This window comes from Pseudopipra pipra, chromosome 19, assembly GCF_036250125.1.
Source record: "Pseudopipra pipra isolate bDixPip1 chromosome 19, bDixPip1.hap1, whole genome shotgun sequence".
Taxonomy (NCBI): domain Eukaryota; kingdom Metazoa; phylum Chordata; class Aves; order Passeriformes; family Pipridae; genus Pseudopipra; species Pseudopipra pipra.
Window position 1 is genome coordinate 11,393,924 of NC_087567.1, and position 16,669 is coordinate 11,410,592.

The window sequence follows — 16,669 nt, forward strand, 5'->3', positions numbered from 1 at the left end:
CTGGCAGAGGGAGCAGGGACCCCTCTGCCCCGAGAGCGGCGGGCACACGGGTGGCCAGCACTTTCTGGGGAGGGTTTGGACGTCCTGCCCCGTGGCAGGGCCCTGCAGAGCCCCTCCCGTGTGCTCGGGCACACGGTGCCCCGGGATGCACACGAGCACAGCCCCTGCCCTGCCTCGTTAGGGCGCCGCTGCTCCCCGGCACAAAGTCCGTATTTGTTTCCCTGCAGGGGTGGAAATAAAGGGGGTTTTGTGTTTTCTTCCTCTTCTCTTCGCGGGCTGGAGTGAGTTTATTTGACACTCCAGCACTCTTTGTGAGCTGAGTGCCCGAGGATAAATGCTACCCTTAAGAGTTACTTGGCGTTAGACAGAGGGACCCTCTTCAGAGGAGAATGGGGGCTTGTTGGGCTGGGGTGGGAGGGGGCACGGGGAGGGGGGCTCCGAGGAGTGCCCGGGCAGCCCTCATAGAAGGGTCTCTGTCCTGGGCTCACAATAGAGCGAATTCTTAAAGATACCGGGAGCTGAAAGGAAGGAAGGAACTCTCCTCCTTTTAAAAAGGATTTTCGGGAACAATTGAAGAAGCTTTAGAAAGGGGATCATTATTTCCCATCCAGTCCGCTGGGCTGGGAAGCTCTGCCTCCCTCCCCCCTCGAGCCCCGGGCTGGGGAGGTCTGACATGTTCACTGGGACACACCGAGAGGTTGGATGATGGTCACTGCCCAGTTTACTGAGGAACTGCCCAGGCCCTCGAGCAGGGGGTGCCTCATCCTTCTCCTCCCTCCCACAGGTGCCACTTCCATGAACCACCTTCTTCTGCTTCCAGGTCCTCCTGCCCTGGAAGGAATAAGGCTCAGAGAAGGGATTATCCCGGGAACACTGGCTCAAATACCCACTGAGGGACCAGGTGGAGCAGGATGCCACCACCCACCCTGCCAGGGACACAGGAATAACTGTCCCCTGGAGACACCAACCAAATCCATGCAGAGAGAGGATGGCACATCCATGGAGAACAGGGGTGCAGAGAGCCCTGCCAGCCTGCTCCAGGTGAGCGGCTCCCCCTCCCCAGCTGATGGAGGGTTTTCTGCACACACTCAGTGTTACACAGAGCAGAAAGAGGAGTTAAACCAAAGCAGTTTGGCTGCTGAGCTTCACCTCCAGCTCAGCACCACCCCAGACCCCACCCACTGCCAGGGTGACTGGTGCCAGCTCCCACCACCCTCATGTCCAGCCAGGCAGGACCCTCCTGCCCACACCCCCCTGGGCTGCACTGCAGCATTTCTGGCACCTCAGAGCTACCCCAGCCCAGGTGCCAACACTGACCCACCCCACAGTGAGCCCTGCTCCTCACACTGTCACTCCAGAGGTGTGTGAGGACCTCATCCACAGGCTCCCTCATTCCCTCTTCACTTCCACTTGCTGAGGAAACGCTGGAAACAAATGCAGAACCAAGTCCAGAGCGGTGCTGGCCATGGGGAAACCTGCTAAAGCTCATCCACACCCCCAGCAGGGAGGGGACCTGCTCTCCACAGTCTGGAAGTGCAGAGAAGCTCCTGTGAGCTTTAATTCCCAGAGTTCAGTCCCAAATTCACTACATCCCTGGCCATCCAGGTCCAGAGTGAACCAAGCTGCCTCTTGGTGTCACTGGCAGCCCAGGTCCCAGACACCAGGAGCAGGTTCCTGTCCCTCCAGAGACACCCTACCTGGAGCTGTGCCAGTGCCAGCACTGACCTCATCTGCAGGGAACGAGGATGGGCAGGGGAGAACCTCACCCAGCACAAACACCCTCATCACCCAGCCTACAGATCCTGAAGGGACCTTCGCTGCACCTCCTGCCTGCCAGGGTGAGCCCACGCACCACAAACAAACATTCTGGCACCTCCTGGCCTGAAATCCCCGTTTAAAGGACCAGCAGAGGAGCTGAGGCAAAGCCCAATGACAGCAGTGAGGGCACAGCCACCCAGAGTGATGTGACACTGGTCCCAGAGCACCTTCCTCCATCTGACCCCGTACAGGACACACTCAGGGAGTCCAGAGCAGCCTCCAAAGCCAGGCTGAGCTCTGTGTGGTACCAGGCAAAACCCTTTTGGCCCTGGTGATCAAGTCACGTTGCCAGAGAGGTTCAAGGTTGCCTTAGGCTGAGCTTTACTCAGCACAGTCATCTCTGCTCCTTGACAAGACCAGGGCAGGTTTTCCTGCAGCCGTACAAGACAGATGACAGCTCTGATCCCTCCCAGGGAGAAAAAGGAATAAAATCTCAGAGGGATAAGCTTTATAAAAGTCCTGACTAGACAACATTTGCTCCTGATACAAAACCCATTCTGAGGGAGGTGGTTTTTTGGTTTTGGTTTGGTTTTTTTTTTTCAGGAAAGCTGCACAACCACCCAGGGATCAAACACATTTATTTAAAGGCTTAGGTTTTAGCCCTCAAAAAACATCTGTGGCTTGGCAGAAAGAGGAGCCCATTGAATTTTAAAAATGTTACCTTCTTAGGGCACGGGTGCAGCACAACCCTGGGGCCGAGGCCCTCACACCTCATCAGCTCTGTGTGGGAGAATCACACCTAGAGATGAACCCGAGGTGAGAACAACTGCCCCGGCCACACTCCCTGCACTCCTCCTCTCGGGTGCTGCTCCAGGGGAGCACTGCCTGCAGTTCACATGCTGCCACTGAGGGGGAAAAACCCAAAAGCAAGAAAGGGGGAAGCCCTGGAGCTCTGAGAAGGCTGAGAGCAGGACACAGAGCCACACTGAGCATGGGCTCTGTCTCCAGGGACTAATAAGGCAGCGCACTGTAAACCCTAATCCCGTGTTAAGAGCTTTCATCAAAAAGGAACAGTATTTATTAGGGAGTTATAGGAGGCAATAAAAGTGTTTTCATGCCGTGTTTATACTAACACGGGGGGCTTTCTGCTCGCATTTGCCCCTTGGTTTTTGTTTTAAATACATCTTTCTGATGAAATGAGCCCCTCTGAACAAGGCCACCCTTTGTAATGCAGTTCTAACTTTCTGGCCGGGCTGTGGTAACTGGCAGAGCCCTGGGCTTTTCTTGCCCTCTCTTTTGTTGCTTTGCTTTTCTGTTCAAAGTTCAAACAAGCCAAAAAGCCCCCCAGCAGGCTGCATTGTGCTCCTGGCATTATCCCCCCGTTGTCCAGGGCTCAGGGAGCCGGAGGGAGGGCGGCGGGTGTGGCCCCAAACGTTTGATCTCCAAAAGTTTAAGGCACTCCGAGATCACTTCTTGCACAGAAGAACCCACAGAAAGAGGAACTTGAGTCCACAACTGTCTAGATCTGAGCCAGCTGCTACTAAAAGTCACCAAGGAGTGATGCTACTGGATCAAATATATTTGTAACCAGGCACAAGAGGAATGCACACCAAAATCCAGCCAGGTCGGAGGCCAGGGCTTCCAGATGGCACAGCTGTGCTTCACTGCAGGCAGAAGCATCCCAAAAACAGTCAGGACCCAGCCCCAGGTCACAACATGCCCCAAGTCCTCTGTAACACTGAGCCCGAGCCAGGCAGGTGTAGCTGAGATGAGTCTGGTTCAGACACCACTGAACCCCCATTACATGGACTTTAATTTACAGCTGGTCCTCAAACAGTGACAGTGTGACCATCCCTTATCCCAGCCTGCCTTAGGGTATCCCTGCTTTTCCAGCCCAGGAGGGGTGAATCCACCTTCCCCAGGCCACAGCTCCAGCACAGCCATTCCAGAGGGCTCTGGGGGGGGGTCCTTTCCCAAGGGGACCAGCCCAGGAGCAGCCCCAGGTCAGTGCCTCGAGACTGGGTCCTGACAACCTCCCAGAGCTGTGGGTTGAACCCATTTGGGAGCCCCCCTGGCTCCTGTCTCTGCAGGCTCTGAACTCAGACAGCATGGATTTCCTGGCTCAGCAGGGGCAGAGCAGGGACACTCCTCTCCCAGTTCCTGGGGCAGGAGAAGCACCTGCAGCACCAGCACCTCCAGCTCCTGTAGCTGAATCTGCCAGAGCACCTGAGTCCCACAGAGAGAGCCACCAGTGCCTGCTGCCCCCACCCCACCCCAGCCTTCCCCAGAGCAACATCCCTCCCACCCTGGGACACTCCACGACAGGAACACCCCCGGCCATGGAGCGACTTCCCCTCCTCCTGCCAGCACAAGAAATGGGGTTGCCTTTCTCTTCATACACGTTGCGCTTGCAAAGCACCTTCACACTTCAGCTGGGAGCCTTTTCCCATCACAAAACTGATACCCCCACAGTCAGAGGGGCTGCAGAGTGACCCCACTGCCTTTCAACAACACCCTGAAAGGGTTTAGCACTGGCTCATCAAGTGAAGCTTGAAGGGTGCCACATCTCAGACCACCTTTTGTTTGAGACACCTGAACAGGGAAAGCATCTGGGAAACTCTCACAAAAAGCAAGTCCCAGCAGATCTGCTTCTTTTTGCAGCAAAGCCTTTGAAAAGGAGAGCACAAAAACATTGCAGCCCCCTCTGCCCCACAATGTCTCCCCACATCAGGGGCTTTAACTCACCACACATGTTGAACTCCACACCTGTGGGAGGGATTGAGGTGACCCAGGAAGATTTTTTTTTTCCCTCCAGCCAAATTCTACAGGGAAATTAAAAAGCTGATGTCCTGAAAACATCACCTGCCTGACAGCAGAGAAGGACAGTGTCCTTGTGAACCCTGCTCCAGCCTCCAAGCTGGAATCTCCCCTTCACAGCACCAGGCAGCTTCTTCCCAAGGCCTGAGTCACCAGCCCTCTTCCCCCCACTTCCCTCCCACCAGCTGTGACCGTGATTATAAAAAGATGTCTCAATTAGCAAGAGCTGAGCAATTCCTGCAGCCTCCAAACCCTTCAGAGGAAACACATTCCAAGCCAGCAAAGAGCAACACTAACAATGTCTGGGCAATAAAAGCTTCTCTTGTTTATATCAAAGCAACCTCAAACATCCTTTCCCCAAACAGGCACCGCTGGCCCAGCGCAGGGCTCAGTGGGCTCAAAATCTGCAAGGGCTGGTGTTCTCCTGCTGCCGGGTCCCTGCGAGCAGACAGCACTAATTCCTGTGTGTGTTGTTGGTTGCAGGTCTAGACTGGTGTGGTCTTTTTGTTGTAGCAAGCAAAATAAGGGAGTCATTCATATTTTTCCAGAATTCACACAGAAGTGCTCTTGTGCATCACAGATACCCTGAATCACCAGCCCCGATCGAGTGTCCCTCACTCCCGGGCTCACACGGGCCAGCGCCGAGGCTGGGGAGACCCCTCGGACGCCAGCAGAGGAGGGGAGGGGGTTTTGAGGGGTTTTATACATCGCCCATCATCCCGGCCGGGCACCTGCCCCGGGGCGAGGTATTCCCACGGCAGGGGAAGGGAAAAGCCGCGTGTGTTTTTCCCTAAAGAAACCCCGAAACCCCCGTTAAAAATAAACAAACAAACCAAAAACAAAACACCAAAACCGACGAATCAAAACAGCAGCCGCACGGTTTTCCCCGGAGGGAAGAGGAGCCCTCCCCGCTCCCCAGGACCGGCTCCCGCCTCCCCCCCGCGCTCGGGCCCCGAACGAGGAGCATCCCCCGGCCGGAGCCCCTCGCCCCCGGGAAGGGGGAACGGTCGGGAGCCGGTGGGGCACAAAGGCGATGGTACGGGAGGGGATACACCGGGGGCCGGCACTGGGGGCCCCCGCAGCGCCCCAGCTGAGCCCCCCCGCGCCGGGACCCCCGGGACGCGCCCGCAGCCCCCGGGGCCGCCCCGCGTTTAACGGGACCGGCAGGAGCAAGTGCGGGGCGGAGGAGCCCCGTGCCGACCCCGGCCCGACCCCCCGAGCCCAGCGGGGCACCCACCTCCACCTCCGCCTCCAGATCCACCTCCGAGCCGCGTCCCGCCGGAACAGCCCCGGGGCTGCGGGTCCCCCGGCGCGGGAGCGGCACCATCCTCCTCTTCCTCCTCCTGCTCCATATCCTCCTTCCCAAATCCACATCGCGCTCCAGGGGGCCGGGTACGGCCCCACTCCCATCGGGAATCCCCCCGGGGGTGCCGGTGCAGGAGCCCGGGATGCGGGTCCGGAGCGGCTCCACCGCGGCCGGGGATGCTCCGACTGCGGCTGCCGGGCCATTCCCCCTTATATAGCCCCGGGGCGGCGGGCGGGCGGCGCGGCTTCACGGGACTTGTAGTTCCTCCCCCCGGCCCGGAGCCGCCTCCCTCCGTCGGTCTGTCCCTCCCTCCCTCCGTCCGGCCCGCGCGGGGAGGGGAGGGCGCGGGCGGGAGACGACCCGGGGGAGTGGTGGGGGGCAGGATTGGGGGTGGTTTCGCTCTTCAGCGGGACCCCGTTGCTCTGTGCCATCCCGGGGGGGAACAGCCGGTGGTTTTGCCTGGAAAAGCCCGGTTTTTCCCGGGACTCCGGGAGCCGCATCCCTGGCACAGCCAGTCCGACGCCAAACCGGCCCCTAAACTGCCGGTAAATGAGTAACCGCACCAAAACCTCAGCGCGGAGACCGAGGGCTTCAATTGTCCCGTGTATTGGTTATTGTTTAGTTTAATTATTGTCCCAATTATTAATTTAACTTAATTATTAACCCATCCGTGGAATGAATGAGCAATTAACCGTGCTGTTAACTCAGGGGCTCATTTAAGGCCCGTTCTCCCAAGCACACTCGGTCCAGGCAGAGTCTCGTCCCACAGGTTTCCCTGCTGCTCCATGAACCCCACGTGCTTTGGGAAATGTCCTAAAGGGGACATGAGGCACAAGGACAGTGGCAGCCACCCGTGACCCTCCCTGCAGTCACAGCCCCTCTGCCACAGGGACAACTGGACTGTGGCAGGGCAGAGGGTGCAGAAGGTGCTGGTCAGGGGGGGAAGATCCTGCACAACCCTCGTCCAGTTGGATGCTGGGCTTGGCTCCAGGTGGGCAATGTCCCACCCCCCCAGCTGCACAGGGACAGGGACACGGATCCAGCATCTTCCCACCTGCACCGGGTCAGGATTGGCCCTCCCTCGCTCAGAAGAGCTGATGAAGTGAAACCACAGAGGTTTTGTAGGACAAGTGAGCGAGGGGGGCTGAGGCAGCAAGAGGGAAAGTGGAGGGGAAGGAAAAAAACCCTCCTGGCAGGTTTTCAGGGCCCGAAGCCGGAGTGGAAATGCTTCCCTTCCCTTAATTGCTTCGAGACCAGATGAATTTCTTGAAGAAACCGCAACTGAAAAGCTGCACAAATCACATTGTTGTGCTTGTGTTGGCTGCCTGCTTAAGGAGGGAAAAGGTCATCGTTTATGGTATATTAAAAAGAAAAAAAAAGCCATATTTCAGTGCTGTGCAGGAGGGGGTTGTGCTGCTTTTTCATACCCACATTCTGGAAATTAAAACCTGTTTGGCAAGAGCCAGAACACAACTCGCAGTGAAGAGCTGAGCTGGGGGAATGCACTGGGGGGGCTCTGCTGCACTCCCTGTGTGTCCCCCCAAGCCACCCTGCCCCATCCCTGTCCCTTGGCTGGTGGGGTGATGCCCATGTGAAGGAGCAGGGCTCCAAGTGCTGCTCCCATGGGATTCACCATCCCACGGGCACCCGCTGGTGCCAGCCCAGCACAAGTCTCTGCAGCTTCAGGGCCCAAGAGGGTGAAGCACTGTCTGTCTGACAATCCTTCCCTGTTGGGAAGGGGCAGGGAAAGTCCTGATTCCAGCCTCTGGGAGCTCCACTGGTTTTATTCAAGCACAGAAATTTGGCTGCTCTCTTTCCCTCCCTTTTCTCACCTGTCAGTAAAATGATGGAGCTTATTTTGCCCCATCCCTGGAAGTGTCCAAGGCCAGGTTGGACAGGGCTTGGAGCAACCTGGGAGAGTGAAAGGTGTCCCTGCCCATGGCAAGGATGTGGAAAGAGATGAGTTTGAAGGTCCCTTCCAACCCAAACCATAAAAATGCTCTGTACCAGCACCAAAATTGGCAGCTCCGAGACTGGTCTGAGGCAGGAATTGCAATGGAAAGCTGCACTTATCCTTCCCAGAAGAGCCTGACATTGATTTATGGGATGCTCCCAGCCCTGGTTTTGCAAGCCCATGACGTGGTGGTGGAAGGTGTTGGAGATGCTGTGCTGGTGCCAGGTGAGGCAGCAGTGGCTGCTCTGCACACCCAGACACTGAAAATGCAAACAGACATTGTTTTTAGGTGATAGTCGTGCCCCCCCTTCCCAGCTCCTTGTGAGAGGACAGCATTCCTGTCTCACATTCCTCAGCCACCGCTGAGACGGGGAGGGGAGACCCGAGCCAGAGGAAAAAGCACCAAGTTTTAATGAGGAGCCTGAGCTGGGAGGTGTGGGCAGGGAGGGGGCAGGATTGCCCATAAAGCAAGATAAAATGTGTGTGGATCAGGGAACAGGGGCAATTACACAAGAGCCTGTGGATGTCAGAATGTCAACCAGATGTTTCCAAGGCGTGGAAAATCAGTGGTTTCCCAACAGATCCAGCTGGAGCAGCTGAAAGCATCCTTTATCCCACGGGGGCAGGGACCTGCAGCGCTCCATGGAGAGGAGGAGAGGGGGGTTTGGTCCAAGGGCTGCTGAACACAGAATCACGGGATCACTAAGGTTGGAAAACACCTCCAGGATCATCAAACCCAACCTTTAAATATCAAGTCCAACATGGGGCAGGACTGTGGCCACTGGGTCTGCTGGCTCTGAGCTCTGTGAAAGCTTTTCAGGAGAGGAAATCCTCAGTGCAACGGCAAATGGAGAGGGAAGAGGGTTTTGCTGGAGAAGGAAGTTCTGCTCCTTGCTCCAGGGCTGGCTCTGGGGCTCCGTGTCACAGCTGGTTGAGAGACCAGCAGGATGGACAGGCACTGGTTCTCCTCCAGGAGAATATCCTTGAGACACGGAATTCCCGGTGGCCAGAATTGGTCAGTGAGGAAGAACTGGCTCCTCCAGGCAAACAGGGAAAGCACTGGGAAGCCATGGGAGCCCTGCTCTGACCCACAGCAGCACAGGGAGGGGGGAGCAGGAAAACTGCTCATTCCTGTGAAAGCTGTGCTGGTACAGACACCCCTGGGGGAGCACAGTTGGGGTCACGGCCCCACGTCGTGTTGCTTTTACCACACCAGCTCAGGAGTGGCACATCTATAACTTCACCCTGCAACTTGCTGTTGATTTTTACCAAAAGCAACAACAACAAAAAAGAAGCATTTAGTGATTGATGGGCACCAGCACTGGCAAAGTAAAGAGATCAGGGAAGGGTGAGCTGGGAATGAGTTCCCACAGGACAGCTGTTCCCAGGGCCTGGCCAGCACAGTAACCTCTGAAAGTCCTCTGACCTGCAAATACCCTCCCCAAACCAGTTAAATATATATAAATATATTGAAATATGGAAACAAAAAGCTTTTCATTTCGTGTGCTGGGAGTGCCAAGTGCCTGCAGGAGCCAATAAAGAACTGTTGCTCCAGGGAACGGGGAGCTGCGTGTCAGGTAAAACACAAACAGCCTGAAGCCTTTCCCAAAACTTGAGCCAATCCCAAAATTTAAAAAAGAAAACAACCACCAAACCCAAAAGCTGAGGTTTTGTAAAAGAGGAGGAAAAGTGTGGTTATGTGTTTTTAGTTTTTGCCCCATCCTGGATCCCAGCCTGGACCACAGGCGTGTGCTGGCCGGGCCCTGGGAAGGACGGGCTGCTCCAGCTGCAGGAGCAGTGGGAAACATCTTCAGAGGGACCTGGAGCAAAGCTGAGAGGCTGCAGGGATGGCAAAGCCTTGGGAAACACTCCTGCCCCTCCACAGGCTGCTGTGCCCAGGGGCTGAGGGCTCCGGGGTGCAAAGGCAGCCGGGCAGTGCAGGGGCACAGCACACAGAGGGGTTTGTCCCAGGCAGGGCCAGAGCAGGAATCTCACTGCCAGCACTGCTCCTGATGTCTGAGCTCTACAACCCCCTGAAGGGAGCTTGTGGTGAGGTGGGAGTCGGGCTCTGCTCTCAGGTAACGAGGGACAGGATAAGAGGAAACAGCCACAAGTTGTGCCGGGGCAGTTCAGGTTGGATAGTGGGGAAAATTTCTTCACTGCAAGAGTGGTCAAGCATTGGAACAGGCTGTCCAGGGAAGTGCTGGACTCACCATCCCTGGAGGTGTTCAGAACACAAGTAGATGTGGCACTTTGTGATATGGTTTAGTTGGCACGGGGGTGTTCAGTCAACGGTTGGACTCCATGACCTTGGAGGTCTTTTCCAACCTCAGTGACTCTGTGATTCCATGAGAGATGTCATGAGATGGACAGGAGATGCCCAACCTGCTCCCCAAGCCATGCCAGGGGTCAGAGGGGCTGCCCAGGACCCCGGAGCCAGGCTGAGGGCACAGCACTGAGGGCACAGCACTGAGGGCACAGCACCAATGCCCGAGTGTGTCTGCAGGGACAGGAGCAGGGACAGTGACCTGAGCCCCGTGGGGACATTGCCTGCTCAGTGGGAGGCTCCCCAGCCCACAGGCACATCCTGCACTCCCACCACAGCCCCTGTGAGGGGCTCACCTGCCACGAGACACCCAAAGACTGACAAAGAATTACGGGAACAACAAAGGACCTAAAGAATTACGGCGCCACAGAGAGAGGGAGAGACATCCCAAGACAACCAGGAGCAGTTTGGTACCTGCTCCCTCAGCTCCCTGCCTGCTCCCAACATCCCTTCCACCCTCCACGGACTTCCCAGCACGTGGGGAGGAAAAAGCCAGGGCAGGTATGAGAAAAGGCACATCCGTCACCTGTTTGCTCAGTGACATGAGCAGAGCAGGGAAGAGGTTTAAATGCCATGGCCAAGGTCACCCAGGACTCTGGGACACAGGACTCGCCCAGCCCATCAGCCAGGCACCCCAGGGAAGGCAAAACAGCCTTAGCTCCGAGGGCAACTGTCAGATAAAACCCCCAAAATCTCCATAAAACAGAAGCGAAGGAAGGGACCAGGTAAAATTATGACCCACAAGAGCCAAATCTGCTCTACACTGGGAGAAGGACAAAGGAAATCCCCACTCCTGCAACACCAACCCCACGGCAGGGTCCATATAGGCTGTGTGTTTTAGCCTTAAGTTACTTAAAAAGAGCTTTAAAGCCAAAACACTGTTAGAAAGTACATTGTGTGCTCCGCTGGGAAGATAAATTCATTATTTCAGCTTGAAAAGGTGACTCATCCAACATCTATTCTAAAAAGGCATAAAAACACACACACACACGCAGCGAGATTTTCGAGGAGGGCAGTGATTTAGTGTCTCTTTCTTTCTCTCCCCACACTTCTTGCCTCCTGCACAAGGATCTATTGAGAAGCTGCAGAACAAACGTTCCCTTATGCAGCTCCAAAAAAGTCTCCGTCAGTTTGTCTGAGACAGCTGCCTCCGAGCACACTATGGTTACTCATTAACCGGGGCTCCCAGGGCACGGGAAGGAGGAATAAACTTAATAGACCCTAAACCAGAGGCAAGGGAAAAAAAAAAAAAAAACAACCAAAAAAAACCCCAGCAAAGCAAATAAATACATCAGGTGTCCTGGAAAATAAAGTGGGAAAAACAGGTGGCACCGGGAGCACCTCCAAGGCAGAGGGTCCGGCTGTGATGGGCGACGGGAGCAGGAGGGGACAATGACACGGAGGGGAAACGTATGGGGACAAAAGGGAAAGATTATTAAAGGGAAAGAGAAGAAAGAGAGGGGACAGAGAGGCACTTGTGTTCCGCGGTGCTTTATGTGCCCGGGGTGCCGGGGAGGGATTACTTCACTTCATTCCCGCGAAGTTGCCCGGCTCTGCTCCCCTCTGGAGGGATTCATTCCCTCCCTCCCCCCCACACCCTCCCGGCACGTTTTGCATGAGAATGAGGGGCTGCTTTGGCTGGGGAGCGTTTTCCAGGGGGTCAGTCCACTCCCGAGGCCTCCCTGCTGCCAGGAGAGCCGGTGGGTGAAGTGTCCTGGCAGGAGAGGTGGGAGCTCTCCTGCCTCCTCCTTGGGTTCCCCCTCCCAGCCCCGAGGAGCAGTGCTGGTTCTGGAGCAGTGGGGCGGGTTCTGCCCAGGCCAGGTGGTGCCAGTGCTGCCCTGCCACCATCACCCCCTTCAGTGCCCCCTCCACAGAAAACACGTCCCCAGGGGCGGCTGCACCCTGTGCCCTCATCCCTCACCTTCCCCACACACAGATTCTGGGGAGAAAGACACCCCAGGAATCAGAGAATAGTTGAGGTCAGAGAAGCCCCCTAAGACCCTCAAGTCCGACTGTTCCCCATCTGCCAACCGCTCCCCACGGGCCACTCACCCGTGTCCCCGGGTGCCACAGCCACACGCCTTCTAAATCCCTCCAGGAATGGGGACTCCACCCTGCCCTGGGCAGCCTGTGCCAGGGCTGCACAGCCCTTCCCATGAAGAAATTTTTCCCAATATCCAATCTAAACCTCCCCTGGCACAACTCGAGGCCGGTTCCCCGGAGCCTGTTGCTTGTTACCTGGGAGAGGACTCCGATGCCCACCCGGCTCCAGCCTCCTGCCAGGGATCTGTAGAGCTCATGGGCTCATCTGCAGGGCAGGTCCATGGCAAGGCAGGCGGGCACTGCCTGCTGACAGCCAGTGTGTCCCCAGACTGTCCCCAAATGCCAGGGGACACCAGGCAGCATCGCTGTCCCTTCTCTGCCGAGGAGCCCTCCCTGGCCAGCCCTCAGCCCACAGGACAGGAAATGTCTGGTGCCACCTGACATCTCCCTGAGATCCTGATGGAGAGGGATAATTAGAGTTGTAATAAAAAGCTGAATACAGCTGTGAACAAGGGCAGTAAATCAGCCCTGCCTGCCCTCCAGAGCTGCTCTGAGGAGCCAGGACTGATCCTCTGTTTTCTGTTTGCCCAACATGCTCTCCTGGAGATAAGGGGGGGTGGGGGGGTGGGCAAGGGACTGTAATTATCTCCCTGCCTTTTGTCATGTGCTTTTTGGAAACAATTAAGGGATTGCAGTCAAAGGAATGGGGTGGGGATGGAGCAGAGCCAGGACATCGCTCTCCTGCAGGACCACAACCCTCGGGATCCATCCCAAGCTGACAGCAGAGTCCTGGCATCACCTTCTCCTGGAGGAGCCCAGCCCTGTGGCAGCACAGAGAGAGCAGGGACACAGGGATCCCTGTGCAGCCTCAGCAGAGCCTGGGGGCAGCTGCACACCCAGGGCTGTCCCAGAGCCCTGGGGACCACCTGGACCTGCAGACCCCTGACCCCCAGGCCAACAAGGCTGACAGGACACAGGGAAGGGCCTCCCACTGCCAGAAGGCAGGGTTAGATGGGATACTGGGAAGGAATTCTTCCCTGGGAGGTGGGGAGGCCCTGGCACAGGTTGCCCAGAGAAGCTGTGGCTGCCCCATCCCTGGAAGTGTCCAAGGCCAGGTTGGAGCAACCTGGGCTGGTGGAAGGTGTCCCTGCCTGTGGCAGGGAGTGGAACTGGATGAGCTTCAAGGTCTCTCCCAATCCAAACCATCCTGTGATTTCCATGATTCTGTGAAAAAAATCCCTGGTGTGACCCCTTCCAACCCTCCTCCCAGGAGCTGCTCCTGCTGAGGCAGCACCTCCCACCCTGCCCCACGTGTGACACCCCCTCCCTCCCCTGCCCCCAAACAGGGACTGCCAGTGCACCAGGTACCTCCTGCCCTCCCCAGGGCTGGGATCTGCCAGCCAGGGCTGGGAGGCAGCTCTCTCCCCATCCAGGTCAGCTGGTGCTCCATGGAACAGGTACCTTGTGACCGAGTTTCTGTAAGATGTGAAACATCTGGAGCTCGGCGGCACAAGGCGGCCTTTGTGCAGCTGGGAAACGGTGGGCAATAAACCAGCACTTGTTTGGGAGAGCTTCAAGGAGAGGGGGAGGGAAGGGAAAGGACCTGAGAGAAGCCACCCCCACTGCAGAAGGAATCTCAGCCCCTTGCTGGGTCTCGGCAGCGTTTTCCACGCTCGCTGGGCCAACGGCAGCCCCAGACCCTGCACAGACCCCTGGGGTCCACTGCACCCCATCCCAAATGGGAACACCTCAGCCCAGCCTGCCTGTGTCCAAGCTGAGGCACACGGTGCTGAGCAGCCCCACGGAGCTGGTCCTGGCTGTATTAAATAATAAAATGAAATAATTGTTATGAAATCCTCAGCATTTGGCTCTGGAAGGGGCATCGTCCCCTCCCAGCTCACAGTGTTGGAACAGAAGTCGGTGTGTCCTGTTGGGATCATGAGATATCTTGATTTGAGAAGTGCTGATCAATTAATAATTAAAAGGACCTAGAGGGTTGATATCCCCAAGAAAGGAATTTCCAGCAGGAACTGCCCGGCCAGTGCCGAGCACACAGGACTTGGGAACACCAGAGCTGGGGGTCCCTGTGCCCCTGGAGGCTCCTGGTCCCTCCTGCAGCTCCAGAGCATCCAAGGAAACACTAATGCTTCACCTGCTCAGGTATCTGACCTGTCTGAGCACAGCTAACCCTGGGAATGGAGAGGCAGCAGAGTTCAGGAGTTCTGCCCCTTTCCTTGGCTAAAGGAAAGGCCCAGCAACACCTCCCCTGTTTTCCCTCTGTAGCCATGGGAGGTGTTGCTGGTGTTTCCCTCTGGAGCCATGCAGGTGTTCAGTGTGGAGGTGGGCCCTGCTCACCTTTTCAGACGGGAAAAACATTTACACAAGGAAAAAATTAAATATTTCCATTAGCTCTCTGGAGCAGTGAGAGCCAGGACCGGCCTCAGAGGCCACGGACTGTGAGCCAAGGTCCATTTAAAGAACTGGAGCCCACTGGGGAGGACTGGGGAGCTCTCTCCCACCCCACCCCAGGGGACAAGGACAGCACAGCCCCTTGCTGGACCAGAGCATCCCATCAGGCATCCCAGCCCAGGCTCCTGCTCCCAGCACAGCAGTCCCCGAGTGCCCCACGAAGCCAAACGGGGCTGGAGCTGCACCAGGGGAGGAAAAATCCCCCAAAATCTCTTTGTCTCCTTTCCACCCACCAGTGCTGCCTTTGCACAGCAATTACCGAGGCCTAGGGGGGTTTCACACCCAGTCACCTGGGCCTCCTTCTTCTAAACAATTTAATTTGTTTAATGACTTGGGAGGCCCCCGGGGGTCCTTGCAGCCGGGATTCATTTCCCTGGTCTCCAAAGGGTTTTCCTTCCCACCCAGAACCGAGGGCACTGGAGGGATTTTGTGCAATCTTCACCAAGACCTGATTTAAGACATCCCCCCTAAATTCCCAGGGCTTTCTGACCTCCAGGGACACACCAGCAGTGCTGGATTCAGGGGGAAGGAGCTGCAGATCCCCCAGCAGATTTGTCCATCCACTGGCAGAGCTGAGCCAGGATAAATGATGTCCTGAAAGGAAGGAGAAAAACAAAACATGTCGTGAGATGCTGATTTGTGTTTGAAATCCAGCCCCACACCTGCCTCTGCTTCCAGCCCGGACCAAAACACCAGGCTGGGAGAAACGGGGATGCTCCAGCCCTCACTGGAGTTCAAACCTTGGGAAAGAGGGAGATAAAAAGGGCTGGGAATGCTCATGGTGTTGGTCTGTCCTGCACAGCGCTGGGGGAGCAGTGCTGGGGGTCCCAAGGGAGTTGGGGTCCTGGAGGAGGTGGGGGTCCCAGTGGGTGGGGGGGGTCCCAGTGGGTGTGGGGTCCTGGAGGAGATGGGGCTCCTGATGGAATTGGGGTATTGGCACAGGTGGAGGTCCCAGTGGAGGTGGGATCCTGGCAGAGGGGGGATCCTGGCAGAGGGGGTTTCCCAGCAGAGGGGGGTCCCTGGGGAAGCCCCAGGCCGTGGGGTGTCCCCCACCCCGGCCGTTACCAGCACCTCCCTCCATTGTTCCCCAGCCCGCGTTTTTCCCTATGACCTAATCTTCCCTTGGCTCTCACTGGTGATTTTATGGCAGGGAAATTATTTTGCAGTAAAAGGAAAGCAGATCCAGGCTGTTCTCTTCCCTCCTGATTCCACACGGGCTCTGGAGCTGTGGGGTTGTTTCTGCTCCAGACTCAGCAGAGGGATCGTGCGGGACGAGCTGAGAGCAAGCGTGTGTCGGGCTGGGAACACTTTCCTTGTTCCTGTAAGAACACGGGAAGGCAACAGCCAGAGAAAGATTTAAACAATTCCCCACACAGACCAGCTCTGGACACAAAAGCTTTTTAGTTATCATCAGCATTTTGTAAGATTATATTAAAATAAACCTTCAGGCTCAGTTTCCTGCTCCCGAGATCCCCCTCATAGGATTATAAGGCACAAAAACATTTCCCAGAAATCCCAACCAAGGACATACTGAAAATATTTTCTCCCTGTTCTTGCACAAACCCTCACCCTGTAAAAGCCTTAAAACAGCAAAAGAGGCACTAAGATGGGAGCTGTGCAAACTGCAGATCCCTCGGTGTGTAATTTGCCTTCTTTTCCCATTAGGAACAACCCTCTGGATTGACTTTTGACTCTTTGACTTCCTTTGACTTTTCCCACCTCACACAACACCCAAGGAACCACGTGGAGAACATCCCTCTGAGATGGCAGAGAGGAACCTTTCCACAGCCACCACCCAGATGCTGATCAGTGAAAATTAAGTATTTTAAGTAAAACCAGGACAAAGGCAACCAGGAGCTCACCCATGAGCTGCAGTCCCAGGAACCCAGGACAGACACAAGCACGTAGCTTTTCTAGGGCTGGCTGACCATGCAAGACTAAATACACTCACTTAGAGAGTGCAACTTAAATACCTGAAAAATAGATTGTATTAAAT

The 16,669-nt window shown here is 56.2% G+C and overlaps 1 protein-coding gene across 2 annotated transcripts in view; it reads right to left on the reverse strand.

The window, feature by feature from the left end:
* SLC39A11 (solute carrier family 39 member 11) overlaps positions 1–16,669 on the reverse strand; it is a 267,969-nt gene that overhangs the window by 167,648 nt on the left and 83,652 nt on the right. For both annotated transcript variants that reach the window (XM_064676146.1, XM_064676144.1), the window contains exons 12-13: positions 15,164–15,992; positions 692–831 (exon numbers count right to left, since the gene is read on the reverse strand). The gene's annotated coding sequence lies outside the window, so the exon portion shown is untranslated. The remainder of the gene's footprint in view (positions 1–691; positions 832–15,163; positions 15,993–16,669) is intronic.